The following is a 26,219-nucleotide window of genomic DNA, read 5'->3' as shown; positions in this document are numbered from 1 at the left end:
AGGTGAATGAGTCCTGGCTTATGTAGCCACACTGCAGAACTTAAAGCTTTCCAGCCTGTTTTTCCCCAGCCCTGCTGTCCAGATGGGAGAATCTAGGCTTTTTAGTCTGTCCTCACCGTGGTTCCCTTCCCTAGATGCTTGGTTCACTGCCCATCATCCCCCTTGTCCTTGGGCATCTCCCCAGCCTGGGGCTCCAGTGACATGGAGAGGATCACATACCGCCCTGCTCTGGAGGTCCGTGGTACTGCAAGGGGGGGCTGGGTGCAGTGGGGGCCCGGGAGGGGGAAGGGGGGCCCGGGGCCAGGGTACAGGGGAGACTACTAGCTAGCATTAGCTGGGGGCGGGGGTGCAGAGCTGGGGCTGTGGTGGCCAGCACCCAGCCTGGCGTGGGGCTCAGAGAGCGTGGGAAGCAGCTCCTGGCTGGGCCTAGGCTGGGGGGGAGGGGGGAGGAGGGAGGGTGTTGGGACTGAGTCTGGCACAGGGGATGGGGACGATGGTTGGGAGAGAAGACTGTAGCAGCTTCTTCATAGCCTCAGGCCCATTTCCTGGCTCCCAAGTCTTTAATTTAAAGTTGTAAGTAGCTATTGTTTTGGTTTTCTTTTAAATCCTCAGGGCTTCCACTGTGTTTGTGCACAGAAAGCTCTCCAACACTTACCACCACCTCAGATCAAAGTGGGAGTGCATGGGGGAGAGTGGAACAGGGGCCATGAACTTGTTCTGTAAAGGTAGTAAGCATTGCTATCTTTCCGGGCCAGACGTTCTGTCCAACTGCCCCACTCTGCTACTGTTTGTGGGGGCAGCAGCCAGAGGCGCATGCCAATGAACGGGCGTGTCTGGGCACCAATACCATTTACTCATGGATACTGAAATTTGAAATTCACCTTTCACATGTCACAAAATACCCTTCTTTTGATTTTTTTTGACCATTAAAAAATGTAAAAACCATTTCTAGCTCACAGGCGTACAAAAAGAGTCTGCTGCGTGTGGAATGCAGCACAGGGGGTCAGACCTCCAGCGACGAGGACGCCAGGCTAGGCGCGCCCCCCTCTCCGGCCCACCTGCGGATGGTACGGAGAGCAAGAGCACATTTTCTTTCCGGGGCAGCGTGCTGGGTTTGGAGGGAGCAAGTGAGAGACAGTGGCTCCTCTCCTTTTGCTAACTGTGCCTCTGGAGTACTCCTCCCTCCCACAAAGCAGTGGGGATTGAGAGATGGAGCCCGGGAGAGCAGCGGCCAGATAGGGAGCTGGGGACCTGGTTCAGGCTGGAACACACCCAGCTGACAAGATCAAAGTTCGGCCTTCAGCGGTGGGATGGAAGTGTAACTAGGAAAGCCAGAGGAAGGGCACGGGCTCCTGCCCCCAAAGGGACAGTGTCGGGGCCAGAGAAGGGGTCGGGGCAGCACACACAGCATGCTGACCCACTCTGCAGGTATTTCTGAGCATCCAGCTCTCTCCAGGTGCTGTTCTAAGCCCTGAGGACAAAGCAGCCAACAAAACCAAGTCCTCCTCCGTGGAGTTTACATTTCAGTGGAGGAAGGAAGACAATCAACAGATACAGAAAGAAATATGAAGGGGTCCAGGCATAGATGAACACTAAGAGAAAGAGGAAGTGAGGGGTCAGAGGATGAGTGCAGGCTTTTGTGTGGGCCACCCAGGAAGGCTTGTAGGAGCAGGTGGAGCGTGACAGACCTGAATGAAGGCCAGGAGGGAGCTGTCAGGAGGAGGAGATCAGATGTGCAAAAGTCTTGGAGGATGAGCATGCGCGGTACGGGCGAGAGAGAACAAGGAGGCCTGGCAGCTGGAGCAGAGACAGTAGGGGAGAGTGGGAGGGTGGGGTTGAGAGGTAGTGAGGGTTGGAACAAGTAGGACTTCGCAGGCCTGGTGAGGACTTTCCAGCGTGTGCGAGAGAGCCTGCCGTGCTTGTGAATTTGAGTAGTTCCTTGTGGCTAGAGCCCAGGGACTGTGGGAGGGGGCGAGATTGTGGGATTTGGAGCTGGCGTGGGGGGTAAACAGGAGGCTCAGAGACAGTGGCTCTTAATACAGACATGTCCCACTTATACCAAAATGGCACACGTCTCGCTGGCCTAGAAAGGAGCTAGATGCTGCCCACGCCATCCTGTTTTTCTGTCTTTACCTTTTCCTTTCCCGCCTCCCCTCCCTTCCCCAGGGAGCAGGGAAATGGGGTGGGGCATGGACACGGTCACTCTCGTGACCCCAGCCACTTGGTTCCTTTATGCTTTTCTCTTCTCTCCTGTCATGGATGGGACAAGTCTTGTACACCGTGGCCCTAACTTTCCTGCCTTCGATAAGCCCCACCATCTGCAGCTCAATTCAGATCTTGCCAAACTTCAGTCTGACAAATGATAAGAAACTTGGAGACATACCTCTGGTGGGAGTGAGTTCTGTGCCAGACTCGCTGCCTCCTGGCTTTCCACGCTGGAGACCCATATGGGCTGCTTCGGGGGTTTAAAAAAGCGCATCGCCTCATGTCCTCCGTTTTACCAGAAGAGGTGAATCGAGATTTGGCAGCACGTGAGGTGCTGCGGGTTCTGTGTGGCGTGGAGCAAGGGCTCTCAGTGGCTGTGGCTCCGCTCTTTTAGACAAAGCCACTGGGCTGTGGGTGGCCCCCTGGGAGCCAGCCTTGCAGCAGGTGGATGCCCTGCCCCCTCCTCCTCGCTGGCCATTCCTGGTTTGGGAGATTGAGATGGTTTCAGCCAGTGTTCCCCGGTTGTTAGAAGTGGGAGATGTGTCTAGAATTTAGCATGGGGCTTTGCATAGAACAGACATTCAATTAATATTTGTTCAATTATGACATTATTAGAATCATTATTACATCAATCATAGACCGAGCCATTCTTACATTCAGGGTTGGCCCTGAGGCGGTATAACAAAGCTTCCTCAGGGTGTGGCCTTTTCCCAAGCAGGTGAAAAGAAGACAGATTCACTCATTCACTCAGTTACTGAGCCAGACCCCGGAGCCGAAGCCCCAAACCCAGCTCCAGGGAGCTGACATTCCCGAGGGAGAGACAGACAGTCAAGATGAGCATTAAATCAGTTGGTGAGAAGTACTCTGAAAATGAGGATCAGAGTGTGAGGGGTGAGGTCCTAACTTACACTTGTGGTCAGGAAGGCCTTTCTGATAAGATGACAAGTGGGCTGAGAGCTGGATGAAGTGAGGGAATGAGACAGTGGGTATCCGGGGAAGAATGTTCTAGGCAGAAAGAATAGCACGGGCAGGAGGAGCCTGGCACTCAGGAGGAGCAGCAGAGGGGCTGGTGTGGCCCGAAAGTAGTGAGCCAGGGGACAAGTGGGGGAGATGAGGTGGGAGAGCTACCAGGAGCCAGTCTGTGGGGCCTGGTGGGTCACAGCTTATGGGGAGATGTGAGTGAGGTCATGGGGGACAGGGTCATGAGTGGTCGTGGGGAACAGGATCATGAGTGTCTGGTAGGTAGCATCATGGAACAGGAGGGGAGGCCCCTCACATGGGTTTGGTGTCAGACAGATGCTGGGGAGGACCATTGGCCATTGTCTTATAGCCATTTCTGTTTTTCCTGTAAATAAGGAGCAAGGCTCTCAGTGTGGGGGAAGGAGAGGGGATAATGGGAAGGGAGGTTGGGAGGGTAGAGAAGGTGGACAGAGTCTGGATGGGGGTGGTGAGTGACTAGCGCAGTAGAGCAGGGTCACACAGTGCCCTTGAGTGAGGGGACCCAGCGAAGTGTTGAATGGGCCACCCTCTGCAGCCACATCAGGTGCTTGGAATAGGAGATGAGTTGGATTTAACCAGGGCTGAGGCGGGGGGAGGGAGCGCATATGCAGTGGTGATTATAGAGACAGAGTGGTTGGGAGGGAGCGAGGGGGAGCTGTGCCCAGGAACTGAGTGGCAGGTGGGGGCCCTGCTGGGGAGAAGGCTGTAGGGTCCTGCACTCGAGCGAGGCAGCTGGAAGAGGGGTGGGGTGGTTGGAGCGTGGGGCTTGGTTTTGGAGAGTGTCAGTCATTGGGGATGACACGGTGACATCTGGCCTAGAGGAGGACCGGGAGCTGAGATACCTGGGCTCAGAGTTTGTTAGGGAGCCATGAGTGGTCCTGGAAGCAGGGCCGGCGTGTCAGGGGCTAACGGCCCAGCCAGGAGGCCTGGCACTCGTAGGTCCAAGCAGCCAGGGAGAAGAGGGAGCAGTGGCCCCCTCCTACCTGCTCCGTGGTTCCTCAGGTTTGAGCGCGAGGGCAGCCACCCCAGGAGAGGGCTGCCGGGGCTTCCTTCCAGGTCAGGCACAGTCTAGTGAAGGGAACTGGCAGAGGAAGTAGGGGATGTTAATAAAAAGAGAAAAAAAAAAAAACCAACCTGTTCATCTTAGAGTTTTCCCCCCAAACCTCTTCATGAGAGGCACTGATGACCCGAGTCTGGACTGGGGATGGACTTGACCTAGTCCAGGGCAGTAGAATCAGACCTGCCGAGGCCCAGTTGTGCCAGACCTTCATCATTTTTTATCCACAGTCCCATCCCTAGCCTTCATGTTCCACCGTGCAGAATGCACTCCTGTCCTGCCCTAGCCACCCCTCAGCTCAGATGCCTCCTCCTGCAGGAAGCCTCCGGGATGACTCAGGCTGGAAGTGCCTGTTCTCTTCTGTGAAGGCCTACAGCTCTATCTGGCTCTCGTTCCCACAGCTCAGTTTTGCGAATATTTATTTTATGTCTTGTCTTCTCCTCCAGTGCCATGGGTAAAGGGTTGACTTGCATTAGAATCCCGGTTATCGTCATTGTCGATGCAGGTGATGTCGTGCGACTCATGTAGCCTCCTTGAACCTCAGTTTTATCTAAAAATGGGGAATGGTACTTCCTTCCTGTGGGTTGGGGGGATTCAGTCACATAGCTCCATGCTTGGCACACGTGGGGCCCAGCAATGTTCCTGTCCTCTAAGTACAAGTAGCTTTGGGGTAAGCACATGGCTTAGTACTCAGCATCTCCACAGGGCTGATCCAAATGCCTTTCAGGTCTGTGTGCCTGATAAATATGCACCTGATGAATTTGGGAAAGATACCTATACAACTTTTCTATGATATTTTTTAAAAATTTAAAGGGGTTGAAATGTACAGTCCTTTTTTGCAGCTCCTGATAAAAACAGTTTGCATGTGGCTGTGGAAAAATGAAGATCATCCAAGTCCAGCCCTGCCTGAACTATAGTTTTTAAGCACCAATTAACAAAAAAGATTCTTCACATGGCTCTAAAAGGGAATGAATTGTGTATGAGACTTACTGCTTTACATCAGAAAGACTTTTTAAAAACTTACTAAGACCATTTACAGAGAAAATGGCTTTACAAACATTCAATAAATGCAAAGTGTTCTTTTTTTCCATAGACATATCATTTTGCAATACTTACAACTGTGAGTCTTTGAAAACATTTTATTTTACAAGAAGTATTTAAAAACGTTCACATTTTTTTATGACCATTTTGGTTTTTAACACTGGGTCTTTTGACTTTTCCGAAATCACTTTTTCTACACAGATTCTCAAAAGCATTAAAACTGTTATCAAAGCCTTCAAGCTCATTGATGTTAACAAGACTGGTCTGATCCAGCCCTGTGAGCTGAGGAAAGTTCTGGAGACCTTCTGTTTGAAGATGAAAGATGATGAATATAGAAAGTAAGTAAGCGGAGGTCTGGTGAGAGATGGCTCAGTAGAACTTAGCCTAGTTTCAAAGTGGGGCCTGGCAGGTGCCCTGGAGCCAGACATCATCCTCTCCTGTAGTCTCTGTCTTGACTGTTTTTAAAAGAGGTGCTCATGGCATTTCTCCTGTGTTGGTGGTGCTCTCCACAAATGCTCAGACTTGAGAGCTAATGGTTCTAATTCCAAGAGTCCCCAGGGTGGCAGTCATCTGGCCTGCAGGTCAGAACACATCTTGATTATTTAAGTAATCCATCACCAGTTGTCTCTCCTTTCCTGGTTGGCCCCACGCCCGCCGTCCCCCGTGTTTCCAGTTCACAGTTGACGTTTACTCAAAGCCCGGGGTTAGAGAAGAACAAATTTCTGGATTTATTCTTTAGTTGATGTGCTCCCTGCTGGCTCTCACTCCTGATATAATAACAGAAACTTAACTTCCCTCTGAGGACGGTTGTTGCTGGGGCCCAGGGGACACTGCAGCAGGGGGACAGTGAATAAATGTTTAGCTGCTTCACAGCTGCTGAAAGCCACCACCACCTGCTCCTGACCCGAGGGCAGCGTGTGGAAGTCTGCCTGGGGTTTGTTGTTGTTGTTTTGAGCCTCCAATAAACTCCAGATCATTTAAAAGAAGCCACATGTTTGGCTTCTGTGGCTACCTGAGTTTTGAATGGAAGCCACTATAAGGGGGCCCACATTTAACTTCATTTCTGTGGTACTCGGCCAAGAAGCTCTCTTCCTCTTCCTGCCTTTTCCCCCTTTTCTAAGTATCCCCCAGGCTGTTAACAGAAGCACCAAGCTTTATTCTTTCACTCTGAGCTGAAGAGTTTCACATCACACTGCAGTTATAAATCCCTATGACACTGGGGGCTGCGCTCGCTCGCGTGGTGTCATAAAGGCGATGTTGCTTCTGGAAGGAATGGAGGAAGTTGCTCCTGCGGCAAAAGGGAGTGTAGGGGGCACATGACCATGGCAGGGGCACCGTGGGGGCTGAAAAGCAAGGAGACTTTTTAAAAATAGGTATTTCCTGGTCTTTTGAATATTTTCTTCTTTTTTCCTCCTTATAACCCACCTCAGAATATAAAAGGACATAATAGATGTTTTAATTTTTACATCCTTCCGACTGGGAAAGTGTCCAGAATAAGATCCAAACAAAACAAATTAAATAATTTTGTGCACGCAATTATAGAACAGAAGCAACCCTCTTATAAAACAGGCAATCAAAAAACAAAACAGTGTTTTATTTGACAATAAACCTTGTGTTTGGCACTGCAGTCTCCAACCTAGTAAATCTATAAAAAATGTTACTGTCTATTTCCCCATCTCGTAAGTATCGAATAATAAAGAACTCCACAAATTTTTATTTGAGATTTTTTTTTTTTAAGCCTCGAAAACAATACTGTTTTCATGATAAGGCTTGAGAAACTTAACATAATAGAATTGCTTTTCTTTAGAACAGAAACGCAGAAGATCAAAAGTAGACCATTTCTTCAATTGCTTTAATGCTTTTCTTATTGAAGCTCAAGAATATATTCTTTTCCTTGAGAAGCTGCTTCAGTATTAACTTGGCCTTTTTAGTTTTTGAGCAGGAAACACAATGCATTTTTGAATCCTTTCTTTTATCAAAAACAGCCTTCTATTGAATACCAGCCTCTACTTCTCGGGGTGGTGGCAAACGCCTGGCCTTTGGAGTAGGGCATGCTTGGGGTCAGGTCTGTGCTGCGCCCTCCAGGCCCTAGGACCTCGGGAGGCTCCTGGGCCTCTCTGAGACCCAGCTTCCTCTTAAAGAAGTGGAGACCGGGGAGCCCACTTTGCAGGGCAGGCGCCAAAATTCCCCGTAATGTGCACAGTGGGCCTCGGATGCACATAGTAGGTGCTCGTCCCACAGTGACTCTGTCACAGTTGTAAAGATTCCAGGAATGTGCTTTACTCCTTGGAAAACAGTTCTCTTTAGGCTGCAGAATACCATGCAGCGTGTGTGAGGAAGAGGCGAGAGAGAAAATCCTCACCAATTTCATACTTAATAACACCACCCTGAGACCTACTGGGTTTTGCTTTTCCTTTCCCATCTCTCACACCCACCCCACCCTCTGGTTGCCCTGCAGGCTGAAGTATTTGAATCCCGATAAAATAAGTATGAGCAGCCTGAAAAGCAAACAAACTCACTGGAGGTCGGCCGCTGCCTGAGCAGAGCAAGGAAGCCCACGGCTAGTTGTAGGTGGTGATGCGGGAGAGGTTCACGGGTCAATGGGTGTCATTCCCTTTGCCCCCCTGCGTTGGCCTTCCTGCGTGCCCCACTCGCCTGCAGTCTGTGCAGACCTCTGAGCTCTCCTGCCCCAAGTGCAGGTCTCTGGGAAAATAGCCCTAGCCCTTTCATCTTAGGAACGATTCTGCCTCCCCTGCCTTTATTCTTCTTAAAAAAAAAAAAAAAAAAAAAAAGCCTTTGAGATACTGCATGCCTGGGCAGTACTGAGGCTTGATTTTTGAGATTTTATCTGTAGGAAATATTACCATGGAATTCTGTCTGTGTGTCCTCAGTGAATATGCGGCCGGTATTATGAAGGCAGATGGGGCTGGGCATTACGAGAGGTCGGGATTCTCTTAGGAGGAAATACCAGTCTGAAAGAATGCTGGATTTTTACAGAAAACAGGGAAGTTGGTGATGAGGTTTTTGTCAGTATCTGGACACGTTACTGGAGCAGAAGAGTAGCCAACGCTTTCCATAGGACGGCAACCCAAACAGGAAAGAGCACAGTAGGCCAGCCCTTTGGGTCCCTGAGCCTACAGCCATATTTTCACGAGGCAGAGACTGTGGATGAAAGATGTGGCTATTTGGGGAGTTTCAGCATGAGCATCTGGCAGCTATCCTATCTCCAGATAATTTTTCTTATTAGAACAATAGGCAAGATTCATCAAAGTGGAAAAAAAAGGTATGCGTTCAAGTATTCGACATTACTCTTTGTTAAATTTGGAAAACAGAAAAATAACAAATACTTTAAGTGATAATTACTAAATTTTTAGAAAGCAGCGTGAAATTAGGTAATTATAGAAACCAACACATATGGAGATAATATAACCAAACATTTAAAAACTGTCAATTTTTTATAAATGTAATAATGCAGAAATCATCTAGAAAACCATTTATCAAGTGGCAGATTTGAATAATAGAAAATTCATTTTAAGAAGGAAAAAAATCCAAATATCCTATTTATCTGAACTTTAAAAAAAGAGTATCTCGGTATATTTTAGGGAGAGACATTGGTTAAGTGTATTTTTTTGTTGTTTTTAAAAAATATTTATTTATTGGGGGGGGGAGAGAGAGCATGAGCAGGGGGGAGGGGCAGAGGGAAAGGGAGAAGCAGACTCCCTGCTGAGCAGGGAGCTCAACACGGCTGGATCCCAGGGTCCTGGGATCATGATATGAGCCGAAGACAGACGCTTAACTGACTGAGCCACCCAGGCGCCCTGGTTACATGTTTTAAAATGTTCTTTTTTCTCTATGGAAATCATAGAATGCTCCAAGGAAAGTTTTGCCCTGCCACAGTGAACTGGGCCTCAGTTGTCTCTGTCATATGCTGTGCTTGGTCAAGAGGGTGGGCTATGTTCTCCCCTCCCCCAGCTCTAGATGTCTCTGGTTATAGAGGCTTTGCGCTAATTGACTCATGGTCCACATCATGGCCCCGTAATTACTAAAGGCAAATGGGACCTGCTTTTGCTGTCCACGTATGGCCTGAATCATGGCCACCCCATCCTCCTGCCAGAGAAGGGAGAAAACGAGAACTGAGACGTGTCTGTACCCACGCATCAGCAGGCCAAGTACAGCGATCCCCTCTGAAGTGTCTGTGTGTTTTAATCTTACAGTAACACTTCCTAGGGTTCACTTTTTAATTTCAGCTCTAGCTAGAAACACATTAAAATGAATGCCAGCCCCCGTGTTAAAGGATACCTTGCTTCATTTTAGATTCTCTATATCATAATTTCTGATTACCAAAGAACATTTCTATTCCAGGTTTGTGAAACACTACAACATTGATAAAGATACTGCAGTGGATTATAATGTTTTTTTGAAGAACCTCAGTGTAAATAATGACTTGAATCTTAGGTATTCTGTGGGAAATCAAGGTGAGTGTTTTATAAGTATATAGCTAAAGATTTCAATATCCTTTGGCATGATAATTCCTCTTCTATGAATCTGTTCTGAGGAAATACTTTCAGATATGGAAACTGCATTATGCACAAAGATAGCCATGGCATTGTTATTTGGAAGAATAACGTAAATGTCTAACAACAGGAAAAGGGTTCAGTGAGTCACAGCGTATCCATCCGGTAAAATGTGCAGCCACGAGCAATGATTTCCATGAAGTTAATGGTAACATGGAACATGTATGCTGAGTATCAGTAAATGATGGGAAAGAAATTCTAAAATACAGATTGTCTTTAAGTGATGTGTCTCTGGGTGTTATTTGGTTCTCTTTTCTGCTGCTTTTGTATTTTCAAAAATTTGTATACTGAACCTGTTACTCCTTTTGTGATGGGAAAAATCTTTATATAAAAGGGCAAATAGCTGCATGGTTTATACATTATATTGGACATGTAAAGCCAGGCTTGTACAGGCATATAACCTTGAGAAGGAAAATTTTTCCTTGCACTGATGGCGTTTATCCCAGCCTCATCAACAAAGTGCCCAGAGTTGTTGACCTGCTACATAGTTCTGGAGAGAGCAGAGTCCAGTTCCCTGAGGATGAATTTATGAAGAATGCAGTTGGGAGGTTTCTCCTCTGGGCCTTTGGTCATTTGAGGCAAGTGGTTTCTTGCCTCAGGGGCTTATCACCTATGAATGGCTCATTCAAGACATGGTGTTACTGGTTTCCATGTAATTCAATACAACAAATATTGAGCATCTTCTGCAATTCTCAGATTTGCCTCACTAGCATACTTAACAAAGACAAATTCTCAGATTTTAGCTCAGTTTCCCTAAGATCACTGAGAGCAGACTCCAGGGCTCTCCTTTTAAAAGCCTCTCAAGTTTTGGGAATTACTAGATAGGATGATCTCCCAAGGACCTGTTCATCCCTTATGTTTTGTTAGTTCATATGCAGATCCTTATACCACTAGGGTTCAAAGCCAAGTAACATACTCTATCTTTAAGGAGTGTGTGTGTGCATGTGTATGTGTGTGAATTTTTAAAAAACAGGGCAGGTAAAGCATAAAGTAAGTCACATAAAGAGTATAATAATAAAAAGCATTTATTTTTGTGCTTTATATAGATACTTTATAAGCTTTAATTTTAATTTTGATTTCTCTTAGTACCTTTGTGAGATGGGTATTATTGTCCCATTTTTTAGATGAGAAAATATGGACTCAAGGGTGCCAAATGAAGTCCCCAAAGTCATATAGCTCATTTTTGGTGGAGTTGAGATTTGAACTGTTTAGCTCCAAAGCAGACTGTTGAAATGCCTGAGAGGGAAGAACAAAATGTCTTGGGGTGTTCACAGGAGGAAGAGGGGTATCCGGATAAGAGCTAGGAGGCACTTTTGCAGGGCCAGAGTTCACAGAATGCATGTGACAAGCATGGAGGGAAGGAGAGCATTCTAGTCCAAGGGCCTTTGGGGTGGAGGCATGTTGGGCTGAAGCATGGGCTGTGCATTTTGCCTAAGTGGGATATAAGGTGGTGTCTCGCTTGATTATAGAAAATTTTCATCACAATTAAGTTTATAGACCTAATTTGAGAACCGTAATGCTCCACCCCACTTACCAAACATTTGTTCCATGCCAGGCCTTAGGCTAAGCTCATTCCTGTACTGTCTCTTTCCATATTCACCACAGTCCTGTGAGGCAGGCACTGAGGCAGATAAGTGAAAAGATTGAAGTAAACAAGCCCATCCTACCACCCAGCATTAACCACCATCAGCATGATTCCTGGTATCTTTCCATGCAGATCTGTGGAAAGGAGAGACAGATAGGAAGAAATACATTTGTGAAACTGGGTTCATATAGATGCTATTTTATATAAATGTCTACTTTTCCTTGAGTGTTAAAGAAGAATAGGAATTGAAATGAAACTGCAGAAAATCTTGAGTATGTCTTGGCTGGATATACTATCCGTGGGTCCCACGTTCCCAAACGTCAGGGACTTTGACCCGCTGCCTCTGGTACTGAGTCTGGCTATGGAGAAGTCTGAGGCTTACCTAATTTTCTTACTCGTCGTGTGCTTTTTCTAGCTGGCTGCCCCAAAGAATTATTTGTCCCTGAATTTCAGAAACATAGTTAGGATATGTCTTGCTGTTGAGCCTTCTGTATGTTTTCCAAAGCACAATGTATTTTTAATCTGCAGATCCAATTACTTTTTTGTTTCGAGATTTTTTTTTGAATATTATATATCTTTGAATAAATTTTCTTTGGTTTCATTTTTCTGATCTTTAACTTCAGTGATACAAATTATCCTTATGTTGGATTGTCTTTGTCTTCTGTATCAAATGGTCTCAAAGTGCTACATTCTCTTTGACCTTTTCCTCGGCAGTCACAATGATCATCTCAGGTCTTTTATCTTTACCTGTAATTTGATTTTTACCAAGGTCGATTTTATTCTGTGCTATTTCTACTTTATTTATTACTTCTATCATGGCCTTTCCTTTGGTCTACTATATTACTTTCCCTCTCATTTTGTTGTTTTATCATCTTGTTTTACTGAACGTGTATTCTTATTAAGATGTTCTGTAAAGTACTGTGTACCTTTTACATTTTATTCCAAGATGGGATCTTTGCCTTTTGTATTACTCTCCTTCCTTCCCAGTACACCTACACCAGCCCCTGACACTTTTCCAGTAGAGTTTTAATAAGTTCAAGAACATTGGGTAAATGGATAATTTTTTATTCTATTATACCTCTTTAATTAATTAGAGTCTACCTTCAGATAATATTATACTAATTCACATGAAGTATAAGGACTTTACCACCAGTATTTCCATTCGTCTCTCCTATATTTTGTTATATTGCTATTACACGTTGTACTTTTATATATGCTATAAACACAGAATGCCGCTTCTCTTGCTCTGCTGAGATTTTCTATCTGTTCACTCATCAAGAGTATATTTTCCTTTATATTCTCAAACACTTATTTTGAAATTTAAACTTTTAAATGCTTTAAAATTTTCATCTGCTAATTCCAACATTTAGGTCATCTCAGAGTCTGGTCTTTATTGATTCCTTTTCTTTTCTTTCTTGAATAGGGATCACAGGTTCCTGTTTTGTTTTGTTTTGTCTTTCCCATGTCTCGCAATTTTGGAATTTATCCTGGATAGAGTAAATCATGCATTGTAGAGACTGTAGATTCTGTTATGTGCCTCTGAGGAATTTAATATTTGTTTTAGCAGCCAGTTTATTTGCCTGCACTCGGACTCTAATCTTTGTCTCCCCTGAGGACTTCCACACTTGAAATCTTTGTTATGCTATTTTAGCCTTAGCTGGGTGTCTTATTGTCTGCTCTACACATCTTGTTCAGGGGTTAGCCGAAGATCTTGGCAGAAATTATGCACAGACGTTAGAAATCCTCTGTGCTTTTCTTTTGGGGGGCTTTCCTTACTTTCTTACTTTCTAGCTGCTGTATAGTCCTCAACTCTGTTTTCTGTTTCCTAAAGCCAGCAGGACCCTGGGTTTATGTCCAAATTCTATCCATTTAGCATCTTTTTGGCTGAGGCCTGCCCTCAGGCAAAAAGCCAGAAATAACAAGAAATGTATCAAGTGTTACCCTATTTTTCCAAGTGTCGACTCCAGTTTATATCAGTTGCTCTCTAATGCCTTCAGATAGTTTTTTGTTTATATTTTGGCCAGAGTTTATAATTGTTATCTGCTGGGAGGATAGGTTCAATATGAGCCAGTCCACTAAATTGAAAGCAGAACTTGCTGGCTGCCCAAATTAAGAGTTTCTTCTTGCTTCAGTCTATGCTGGTAAAATTTTTCTAATTTTTACTATTTTTTTCTTTGGCTTATGTCATTAGGAATTGTAAGTAGGTAAGTTGTATAATACAGTTTCAGTTACAACATGGAAATCTCATTGTTTTTTTTTTTCCATTTTGTTATCAATAATTGGCAACTTTTTTGTTTGTTAGGGATACATAAAATAATGATGCATGTCACAATGAGAGGCATTTTCAATTCGATTCAATATGAGATATGTATCTGGTTATTCTCCTGTATATTCTGTTCCTGCAGTGTTCGCTCAAGTTCTTATTGCTATTAGTAGTTAAATTTTGGGGAGTCAAAAGTTATATGCAGAGTTTTAACTGTGTGGGGGCTGGCACCCCAATCCTCATGCTGTTCAGGGGTCAGCTGTAGTAATCTGGGGCTATGGACTGCATTATATTAAAGCTCTATACTGTGGTTGTCAACAGAGAGGTCTATTTACTGGTGTATATAGTGGGGAAGGATGAGTCCCTGGCACCAGCTGGTCATCATCCCCATTGCCATCCCATCAGCTCAAAATCCTCGGCCCCAAAGTCTGAATATTAAGGTATCAGCATATCCTTTCTGGGTTGGCTTATCATGGAAATTATTTTATTTGGACCATGGGTTGGCTAATTTGAATCCCCACCTTACTAACGGGAAAAGCCAAGGAATCCAGATAGGTTGCTCAGGGTATCAATCAAACAAAGAAGACAGTGACATTATATGGAAGAGTTGAAAGTCCTTTGTAGGTTTTGATTCACCTTCTAATTTCTCTCTGTGTAAGTCATAAGGAAGTAAGTCTTCCTGTGCCACTGACTCAGCTTCCATACGATTGCCACATTAGGAGCGAAAACCTTTATCACATCTGCTCACGTGCTTGGCTCTCTCATCATTTTGGTTATTTGAGGCTTGTCCTCTAGTAGATTTCTTGTGAAGTGCTCATGGAAATGATGTTCTCTGATTTCTTACATGTTCATGACAGTTTGTATGAGGCCTGTATAGTTAAAAAATCAGTTTGTCTGAATGTAGTGATTCAAAAGGGCACGTGCACCCCAATGTTTATGGCAGCAATGTCCACAATAGCCAAACTATGGAAAGAGCCCAGATGTCCATCAACAGATGTACGGATAAAGAAGATGTGGTATATATATACAATGGAATATTACACAGCCATCAAAAAATGAAATCTTGCCATTTGCAATGATGTGGTTGGAACTGGAGGGTATTATGCTAAGTGAGATAAATCAATCTAGAGGGACAGAGAGATGATCATATGATCTCACTGATATGTTGAATTTAAGAAACAAAACAGAGGATCATAGGGGAAGAGAGGAAAAAATAAAACAAGGTGAAACCAGAGAGGGAGACAAACCATAAGAGACTCTTAATCACAGGAAACAAACTGAGGGTTGCTGGAGGGGGGTGGTGGGTTGGGGTAACTGGGTGATAGACATTAGGGAGGGCATGTGATGTAATGAGCACTGGATATTATATTAGACTGATGAATCACAGACCTGTACCTCTGAAACCAATAATACATTATATGTTAATTAATTGAATTTAAATAAAAAATGTTGAAAACAAACAAGCAACAACAACAAAAAAATCACTTTGGATATAAAATCCTTAGCTCAGATTTTCATTCCTTAAGGATCTTAAATATTTTTACCCATCGCCTGGTGACCTGAAGTTTTGCTGAAGAAAAGTTTGATGACAGTCTGACTTTATTTCCCTTATTAGTGACTTCGTCTTTTTGTTCGGATATCCAGAGAATTTTTTTTTTCCTTTTATTTAAAACCCAGTAATTTTGCTAGAATGAGTCATGATGTTGGACACTCATGACTATTCTGTAAGTATTTGTATGCTATCTGAATTGGCAGGTTTGAGTCTTTTATTTCAGGAAGACTTCTGGAATTGCAATTTTTAGCATCTGAACCATTCAGTCCTTAGATTTTCTTCCCAATGATACCTTTTACATGTATCTTGGATTTCTTTTCCTAGCTTCTTTTTTAGACTATAATTTTTTTGCAAGCCTTCCTTCTTGCCTTTTTTCTTTTTTGCTTACTCGATACAATTTTTTTCTTTTTCACCCCCTCTTACTGTTGTTTGTTTGCTCTTGTGTTCCTTTTAGTTCAGTCTTTGTTTCTGAGACAGTTTTATTTCTAATTTGCTTCAGAGCTCTGTCATCCAATTTCAGAGTTTTTCTAGCTCTGATTGATACTGTTCTTCCTTGTCTCCTATCATTTAAAACCTTTCTCATTAATCAATAGGCAGCTAATGTGTACTGAGTGTCTAGTGAGTGCCAGCCCTTACACATTCATCACCATGTCAAATCCTCCTGGCAACCCCGTGGTGTTTCTGTCCATTTCTTCTTGCAAACGGGGACCCCAAAGCACAAGCCTGCGTAGCTGGTAACAGAAGGTTGCAGAGTCAGTGATCAGATCCAGAATGAGTACTCCTCACCTTCGTACTGTTTTCAGAGTTTCTGAATCTTACTCACTTCGGAGCTTCCACTGAGAAATTCTTCTCTTGGCACTCCAACCCTGAAGCACATGGACAGATAAGTACTGTCCTGTTTCTGATTTTTCTAGAATGACATTTTTACCAGTGTTTAATAATATTTGTTTTCTATGTGGTGGTTTGGGGAAGATATTCTCAAGAGAGCAATAATTTTAAAATATATGTCCCCGGGGTGCCTGGGTGGCTCAGTTGGTTAAGTGTCTGACTCTTGACTTCAGCTCAGGTCATGATCTCAGGGTCATGAGACCAAGCCCTGCGTTGGGCTCCATGCTCAGTGTGGAATCTGCTCATCTCTCCCCGCCCACCCCCCCGGCCCCCCGCCACTTATGCTTGCTCTCTCTCTCTCTTTAAAATAAATAAGTAAATAAATAAATAAATAAAATATTTAAAAATATATATGTCCCCTATTTGCATTTTTCCCAAAATCTCACTTTCTTAAGTAAGCACATCATTCCACATACTTCTTTATATCTGTTTCTATTTCTCATATGAACTCCTGCTTTTCTCTTGTCTATGAACTGTGAATGATAAGGATACAATCTGCTCACGTCGGTTCCTTTTTGGGGAAAATGTGTTCTACAGGGACTCATTACCAGGAGCTGTTGGTGGATTTGATGCTGTTGTTACCCATGTCAGGGAATCTCTAGGTCATATATTTGCAGGGACCACACTTTCGACTTTTCTAAATATATAGAACAGAGTTTCTTGTTAATTTTGCATCTTTATGGTTCCGCTGTGTTTATATTCTTAGGAAGTCATCATCTTGCTTGTCAAAAGCACTATCTGAAGCACCTGAAGAAGTGACATTGGGAGGTGGGTTTCCTTTTGCTGCACCTATGACATATATAAGTGCACATGTAAGCTTTGGATCTCCTCTCTACCCCATTTCCAATCAGCAAAGACCCTTTGGGGGAAATTAGCAGGTGGCAGGAATTATTAAGCTGGGCTGATGGGTGAGGCCTGACTGTGACGAGACACACCTTGGAAGTTCTGCAGTTCTGAGTTCTGTAGCCAGCCTGGGGTGGCAGCGTAACTGCCCAGGTCCCTGGACTGTGAGCTCCCCGAGGGCAGGCCCCGCCCCCCAGCCACCCCCACCCTCCAGAGCTTGGCCTGTTGTTGGCAGAGCAAGAATGGGTTTCCCTCGCTGTGCCATGTGTCCCTATCATCCACCATTAGAGCAGCAGTGCCCCAGAGGGGAGCCCACACACAGGATGCGGGATTAGAAAACCGGGCTCTGTGTGCCCACCTGAGTCAGAGCCTGGTTTCGTGGGTTCGCTTCCCCACCACTCGAGGCTCCTGTGTGTGTTCCGAGATCCCAGTTTCAAATGCCTGGCCCACCAAGGCCACAGAATTCCAGACCAAGTTCTGCCTTTGTATTTCATTATGTAGCCAGCGGGGTCCACTGGGGGAAGCTGTTTTTCTTTTACTTTGTTCTTTCTTTCTTTCTTTCTTTTTTTTTTTTTTTTTTTTTGAGGTAGGAAATGGAATTCCAGATGACTGGCACTTTGTTAACTGCAGCTGAGTCGTTGTAAGTGTGCTTAATTTGAGTGAAGCTTATTTGCAGACATTTTAGGAAATAAATCTGGGAAACCATTCGTGATTCTTTGCAGTCGACTTTGAGAATGGCTATATTTTAGATTTATTTTATTCTCTTTTATTATAAAAGTAATACATGCTGGCTGCAAAAAAGGCACAAAAACACGAATAACAATCCCCGTAATCCTTCCACCTGAATCCTACCACTGTGTTCTTTTTGGTGTATTGTCCTCCCCAATTTATTTTCTGCTGCATGGATGGATAGATGGATGGATAGACCTGCAAATACACAACGTAAGTATTAGAATGAAAATTAAATTATGCTAGTCATCCTTTCTTTCAATCATGAAACAATATATATCAAGGAAAATTTTCCACACCTGTTAATTTAGACAGGCACCTTTGTTTTTAATGTCTGTAGTGTTTTAGAGGCTTGATGAGCCATAATTTATAAAACCCATTCTCTATTAATGGGCATTTAAATTGTTTTAATTTTTAAAAATCTTTAAACAGTGCAGGAAATACCCCTACCCATATACGTTTGTTGAGTAGTCCTATAATTCCATTTTGTAAAAATCTAGAAGATTTAAGAGTATTCAGGTACCAGGTTTTCTATACACAAACTAGAACTCATTTCTCTATCATTCCCTTTTATCCATGCCTCTTTGACAAGTGGAAAAAATTGTTAACTTGTTTTCATTAGACTTAAAATTACCAATGAGTTTGAGTTTTTCATACATCTCGGGCTTTTTAGTTCTTTTTGTGTGAATTACCTGTTTATAACCTTAGTCTATTGTTCTGTTGAGTATTTATCTTACTGATTTGTAAGAGCTACTCGTGCATCATGGTAATTAACCTACAGTTTTTCTCACTCATTTTTCTTTCATTGTGATTTGTGTGTGTGTGTTTTTAACCAAACAAAAAATAAATATTTATACTGTCAGACCTATCCATTGTTTAAATGATTGGGGGCTGTAGTGTGTTCCTTGGAAAGGACTTCACACACACAGATTGTACACTATATAATATCCATCTTAATTTTCCTCTGTTGCTTTCATGGTTTTATTATTTTACTTGGTGTACTTTTTACTCTACCTCAGGTTTATCCTAACACAGGATAGCAAGTAGATTCACTTTTTTCTAAAATGTTCAGCCATTTATTTCAATGCTATTTATTACCTGGCTCATCATGCTTTTAATTCATTCTGGTCCTACTTTTTATCAGACAGGTGAGGATGAAAAGGGAACACTGGGTATTTAAATGTACCTCTGGCGACATGAATAAGCGGAAGCTCTTTTGTTTTCGCAGAGATCTCATGGAACAATCAGCCAGTCAAAAATTCCAAAGGGGAGTGCCTCCACAGCTCTGTTTCATCGGAAGATGTCTGGAAAAACTGTTCCTTAGACGAAATTGAGAGGACCTTTTGCCAAGAGGTAAGAGTGTCTCCCTAACACCAGGGTCCTCTAAAGCATGAGCAGAGGAAATTGACAGCTGTGAAAAACCATTAGGTCTGAACATTATTTCTAAAATTTGTTTTGATCTTACCTCCACCTCCCCAAACCCTGAGGCCTCCTCCAACTCCTGATGACAGTCCGTTGGTAATAGTAAAGGGGGTGGGAGGCTGATTCTTAAGTATCTCCTCTGTGCTACTCACAGACTAAATCTGGTAAGAAATATTCAAGACTTCTATAAGGACATGAGACAACTTTATTGAGTAAAATAAAGGAAAACTTGAATAAATGAAGAGCTCTTTTTTGGTTTTTGGATAGGAAGATTCAGCATCGATATCTGCTCTTCCTATATCTGGATGGAGATATACATATATATTTTTTTTTCTTTTGAAAAGTTATAATAAAGAATCTACAGCACCACATAAAAAATAATTTATAGGGGTGCCTGGCCAGCTCAGTAGATAAAGCATGCAACTCTTGATCTCAGGGTTGTGAGTTTGAGCCCTACGCTGGGTGTGGAGATTACTTAAAGATAAAATCTTTAAAAAAATCTTACAAAAGGTATAATATTTAAGACTATATGGCACTGTCTTACCCAATTATTGTTAGGTAATGGATTGATCTTTATATGTGAATTTAGCATATGATATCAGCCATTCCAATAAAGTCAGTAAAGTGTGGTGGGATTGGGGAGTGTAATTATTAGGATAATTCACTAGGCAGCCATTTGGGGGAAAAAGCTTGTAACCTTCCATTCTTCACACCAAAGTAAATTCTATATGCATCAACTATTCAAATTTAAAAATAATGTGGGTGAAAGTTTTTTAATCTTGAAATTGAGACTACCTTTTAAGCATGATGTAAAGCCCAAAAACCATAAAGAAAAAGATTGGTACATCTGATTACATTTAAATGAACAGCTTTTGTACAGCAAAATTTTGTGTAACAAATGGGAAACTTGACAAAATATGGGCCGCATAAACAAGAGATAAATCGTAACTATTCTGAAGGTACGTAGAACCTTTAACAATGAATATAAAATTTTCAGGAGAAAAATGTCAATGAGGAAAAAAATTAACAAAAGCCAGTGTTCATCAAGGTGTTGGAGAAGTGAGTATATGCAATACTGTGTTGGTAAATTAGTAAAACTTGTTTTCTGTTATTGTTGTTAATAAATTTATTGTTTTCATAAAAACAGAACCATTACAAAATGCATTAGCATTACAAAAAAAGTAAGCAATTCTGAAAAGTACAAAGAAGAGAGTATAAATTATTCAAAATCCACCACCCAGAAATAATCAAAGGCAACATTTGGCGAACATAATTCTAGGTCTGTCTTTATTCATATATATAGAAGGATGGCTGCCTCGGTGGGTGGGTGGGTGGATACATGGAAAGAAATAATTTTATAAGAAGAGAATCATGCTCCTTTTTACAAATAAGACATAGTTAATTTAAACGTCTTTGAATTTACCAGAAGTAAAGGAGACATGGCCGCCCTGGTAATTAACCCTTCTGTGGGGCCTCCCGTGTGCCAGGCCCTGTTGGGTGTTCCCCTCCTCAGTCTTCACAGCAGCTCTGTGAGCGAGGCACTGTTATCATCCCATCTTCCACCTGAGGAAACTGAGGCATGGAGGGGTTTAATGACCAGCCCAAAGTTATACCACCAGTCAGGACTGGGGCCGGGTTTAAGTTCAAGTTCTTGCCAAGTCCAGCGTCAAGTGAAGCTGAAGATGTATCTGTACTTTGGACAAACATTTCTTTACCACAAGATATATTAGGTCCCAAAAGGGACTTCGAGACAAGAAAAGAGATTAAGAAAGCCATTAAGAGTTGCAGAAATTATGGTGTTTTTGAAGGATCTTTCGATTACAGGCAGCGCAGGGTGGGCTCTCACTTCTTCGCCCCTCCCTCCCACCTCACAAGTTTTGTTGTTTCTGTTTTGTTCTTAGTCAGGGTTTACAACAATATTGATATTTACATTTCGTTGTGTTCCTATAATTCCCCCAGTTGTTTTGTCTTCGATTCGTATTTACGTGGATTTAATGCACATCACTACACTCCAGTGCTTACCATAGTTAATCCCTTTCAGAGTTCATTATTTTGATTTATTTTGGGGCTGGCTGGATTTCATTGTCAAGTAATTTCCTTAAGAAAGGCTCTTGGGTGCTTTATTCCCTTTGTTTTTTCATACTTGAGACTGTCTGCCTCTGACTTTCCTACTCGAACAGCGTGGCTGCGTGTAATTCTTCCATCTTGCTTTCTCGTCCTCAAAATGTTATAAGCATCATCCCATTGTCCTCTGGCACTGGGTGTTCAGGAGAAAAAGCCTGAGGTCAACAGCTGTTTTTGCCCCTTGTAGGTGATTCTCTTTTTCTACCTGGATGCCTGAAGTTTTGTTTTTTGTTTTGGGGGTTTTTTTGGATCCTTGAAATTAAAAAGTGAAACTGAGCTGTACTTGCATTAAGCATTTTGTCAAAGTTTCCTGGACCACAGGGTGTTCTTTTGATGGACAGATCCAGCCCTTCCTTCATTTCCAGAAAACTTTTTCTGTGTCACTAAAACCTTCCCCCACCTTCCCTCCTTCCCTCTGTGTTCCCTGCGTCTGCCCTTCCTTCAGGGTTATTCCCAGTTATCCTCCCGTTGGGTCATCTTGGTCTGTCCTCCAGAGCTGGCACCTGCTTCCTGACTTGCTCTGGTCCTGCCATTCTCCTCCACCTTCAGTGAGAGTCTTCCGAGCCATTCCTTCATTACTCAGTTGAACTTCAACCTTGCCTCTTACACTTGCTGTTTCTAATTTATTAACTCCTGTAATGATATTATTTTTGTTTTCTAGCTTCCTCGCTTTGAAATATCCCTTCCCTTTCATTGTTTTGTCATCCTGACTTCAAGCTTTTCTTATAACGAATTCATATTCTTAGTTTCTTTTTCTGGCATGAAACCTTTGTAGGTGATGTGTCTGTATTTGTTTGTATTATGTTTCCTTACAGACTGGGTTCTTTGTTTTTTGCCTGACCTTTCTTTTCTTTGTTTCTTTCTTCCTACAGTTCTCCGTTGTCTACATATACACAAATCACACATTCTCTTATGGATGGACATTGAGATTGCTTCCTGCTTTGTGCTAATCCAAATGATGCCACTGTAAGTGGTTGTACATGTATCTTTTGATGCACCTGTGCAAAGCTAGGAATTATGCTTATGAGTGGAATTACTTGCCAGGTTGTAGCAGACATGCTCCTCAGCTTTAATTGGCAGTATCAAATTGCTTTTCAAAATATCAATTTACACTCCCACCTGAAGCATATGAGAAAGAATTCCTGTTGTTCAACCTACTCACCAACGCTTGATATTGTTAGACTTTTTTTTTTTTTTTTAAGATTTTATGTATTTATTTGAGAGAGAGAGCACAAGCCAGGGGAGGAACACAGGGAGAGGGACAAGCAGAATCCGCACTGAGCACGGAGCCTATTGCGAGGCTGGATCCCACAACCTTGAGATCACAACCTGAACAGAAACCAAGAGTTGGATGTTCAACCGACTGAGCCACCCCGGGGCCCCAATATTGTTACAGTCTGATGCAGATAGAATGTCATCTCGGCTATGATTTTAATTTTTATGTGTCATAGCTTTTTACATTTTGCAACCTTTCTTTAGAACGTTTTTGGTAAAAATATATTCGTTTTAAACAAATGTTTATTGAGTGGCTGCAGCATGCCAAATTCTGATTCATTCTAGGTAATTATTAGTGAACAAAACAGACAAAATATGCTCTCGTGGAGATTGCACGAACTCCCATCAGGGAGAGAGGTGTTAAACAAACACATTCATAAATGCGACAAATATGGAAAAGGACCTCATTTAGATAGGGGATCAAGGGAACATTTATACACATTAAATGTACAAACAGAAAATTAGCGTATCTTTCTCTGGTCTGTCAGTAACATGATGGCATGCCACACATCACTTAAAAGCATGATGTAGATATAAGTTCTTACAGGAAAAAATATCATGATATAATGTTAAATGAAAAAAGCACCTGTCACATCTGAATGTATAGCCATGATCGCATTTTCGTAAAGTTATATGTTTATACGATCATTATGGGAGTTTTTGCAACACTATATAAAAAAACTGGATGGAGAGACTTCCAGATATCTTTATGTCCTTCTTTTTACTTTGCTGAATTGCTTGCATTTTTCCCTTTTGTTTCATTGTAAACAGTCACAATGAGAATCCCTTAAAGGTTTATACATATCACCAAGATACTATGTCTGTTTCACTCCCTGCTCTTTTCCTAAAATCTCTTGATTATGTCAAAAACATTCTCCTAGAAAAAAACCTCAATGGAAACCAATGTCATCAAGATATTAAAAGTGGATTTCATTAATCCAGTTAATACACTGAGACCGTACTCCACATCTGGCTTTGGCTTTTCTCTGTGAACCCACTTCCCTGAAAGAGATAGGGGCAAATTTAGCCACATTTTGGGTTAGTTTTGTGCAACTTTCTAAGAAATTTAGGCCCTGCAGTTCTCTAAATATTTTTAAAGGTTTTCCCATTAGTTTTCCAACGTTCCTGTGTACCCTATGGAAATTTCAAAGAATTGCTTCTTACTCCTTGGTGGGTAGAGACTCTTGTGCATGTATTTCTATGTTCCAACAGGTTGGGTGTTTTTTTTTTAAGTCACCTTATATACCAGGCTGATGGTTATTTTGTTTCTCATTGCAGTTAGCGGGAAAACTGAATTCAGACAAAGTGGAGAGGGTTGGAAATATCGGAGAATATTGTTATTACTCAATAACAAACAGCAGGAAAACCTTTGGAAATAAAACCAATCTTCATCGTATTTTTATGAGCCATATAAAAATCAGTGGTTAACCCACTTTACTGAATTTTAGAAGTCCCATAAGCGAGGTTCATTCACCCTGATTCTTTGTGATTCCCCATTAAAAAAAAAAGAATAATTAAAGAAATGTACAAAGTGTACTCTGTTTATGCAATCTTTATATTAATGATTGTCCTTACTCTAAAAGCTACTTCTGTTTTTAATAAAATGTTGCCAGCTTTTTTGTTTGATTGACCTGACTTAATCAGGAGAAACCTAGCATGGGCTCACAGTAGGAATGGCTTGAAAGTATATTAAGAAAGATGTATCAAACTGGCAGATCCACCGAATATTTTTAGCTCTGAAATTTGAGGTGGAGCTATTATATGTGCTGTTTTTCCCTGAGAAACTTGTCTGCCTTGTCAGTTGAGTAGCTGTGACTGGGGATACCGTTCTGTAGCGAGCTCATCAATTAAACATTTGAAGTTCAGTACATGCCATCGTAACCTTTTTGATCAGTTTTTGGAGGGGAAAATGTGACGAGGTTTTGGTAGAAATAAACTGGTTGAATAGCTCTGTGAAGTGGATTTCTATGAATGCAACGCTCGAATTTTCATTCCCTGCAGCTTCCCAAGTCTTATGAAAAGGTTGAAAAAGCCCTGAGTGCAGGGGACCCCTCCAAAAGTGGATATGTGTCTTTGAATTACCTAAAGATTGTCTTCGACACCTTTGTATACCGATTACCAAGGAGAATTTTTATCCAGTTAATGAAAAGGTAAGAGTCCCATTGTTTCCTTGGCACTTTTTTTCCCCAAACGTCAACCGTGAGAGTAAGGAGTAGCTTCATTTATTTTTTATTAATGTCTTGGACTTTTTTTTTTTTTCTTGAAAATTTCAAACACATGCAAAAGTAAAGAGAATACTGTAATGAATCCACTAACGTACCCACTGCTCAGCTTCAATGTTCAGCTCGTGGTCCATCATTTCATTTCTCTTCCTGCTCATTTTTCCATTAACCCCGGATATTTTTTAAAGCTTTTATTTATTTATTAGAGAGAGAGAGCACAAGCAGGGCGAGGGGCGGAGGGAGAGGGAGAAGCAGACTCCCCACAGAGCAGGGAGCCCCATGCAGGGCTTGATCCCAGAACCCCGAGATCATGACCTGAGCTGAAGGCTTAACTGACTGAGCCACCCAGGCGTCCCAACCTCAGATGTTTTTGAAACAAATACCAGATATTGTATTTCACTGAAAAGATCTCACTACGTCTTTCTAAAAGATAAGAACACTTTTTAAAAACATGGTAGAAATACTGGTTTGCACCTAATAGAATTATCAATAATATTAATAAATATCCAGCCAGGGTTCAAATCTAACCGAATGCGTCAGATTTTCTTTTACAATTTGAGTCAGGATCCAAATAAGGTCTGTACATTGCAATTGATTGATTTGCCACAATTCTGTTTTCAGTCTGTAGGGTCTCTCTCCATTTGTTAATTTGTTCCTTTATGATGTATCTATTATGAAGTATTTATTACGTGGAACTTCTTACAACCGACATCTGTCTGATCTACAGTGACATTTGACATGTCCTCCTGTTTCCCATTCCCAATCCCCCGCCCCTAAATGGATAGAATTCAGATACATGTTCAGGTGTTTTGGCAAGAATACTTCCTAGGTGGTGGCAAGCATGTGTGTGGACTGGTTGTCTTCCTTTTCATGATGTTAGCAGCCATGGTGGGTCATACTTAAATCTGTGTATTCACTGGGGATTATAAAGTGGTGATATTCCACATCTATCATTTCTTCTTTTATTGGTAGGAGTACTTCTGTAATGAAAACTTCCCTTCTTCAACTGCTTGGTAACAATGAGACACACTTAGTCTAAGAAAGGCAAGATATTCTTGGTTCTTTCCCTTCACTTACCACCTTCCAAAATAATGAATTGGTTCCCAAGCATTCTCCCAAAGTGAGCAATGAATGATTTTTCTTTAAAAAAAATTATCATAACTCATGAACGTCCACATATTTGATGTGTTTCAGTTCATCATTATTCTCACTGATCTTCAGTGTGTACCATCTTGGCCAGCGGGAGCCTTTCATGTTGTCTGCTGGGTCCTGTTGGTGCGACCCTGATAGTCCCTGATAGCTCTCTTGCTTTCTGATATGCTTCTGGCTCTTCTGGTACATTTCTTGCCCCTGACCTGGAATCACCCATTTCTCCAAGGATCGCTGTTTCCTTTGGAAATGGTACACATAGACCAGACTCTGCATAAGGAATACTGTCTT

The 26,219-nt window shown here is 42.3% G+C and overlaps 1 long non-coding RNA gene across 2 annotated transcripts in view; it reads left to right on the top strand.

Annotated features, from left to right (window-relative positions):
- Window positions 1–24,679, top strand: part of LOC145721928 (uncharacterized) — a 36,328-nt gene extending 11,649 nt beyond the window's left edge. The window contains exons 1-3 of one of the 2 annotated variants that reach the window (XR_014145953.1): window positions 9,171–9,777; window positions 18,965–19,089; window positions 24,559–24,679. This is a non-coding gene — a long non-coding RNA (uncharacterized LOC145721928). Of the gene's footprint in view, window positions 1–5,503; window positions 5,641–9,170; window positions 9,778–18,964; window positions 19,090–24,558 lie in introns of those variants that run through there. The other variant, XR_014145952.1, reaches the window with a different exon arrangement.
- Window positions 24,680–26,219: the final 1,540 nt, after the last annotated feature.

This window comes from Leptonychotes weddellii, chromosome 5 (genome assembly GCF_054177405.1).
Source record: "Leptonychotes weddellii isolate Sample4059 chromosome 5, ASM5417740v2, whole genome shotgun sequence".
NCBI lineage: Eukaryota > Metazoa > Chordata > Mammalia > Carnivora > Phocidae > Leptonychotes > Leptonychotes weddellii.
The sequence above is the reverse complement of the archived record's forward strand: the minus strand, read 5'-3'. Positions and strand labels throughout refer to the sequence as shown.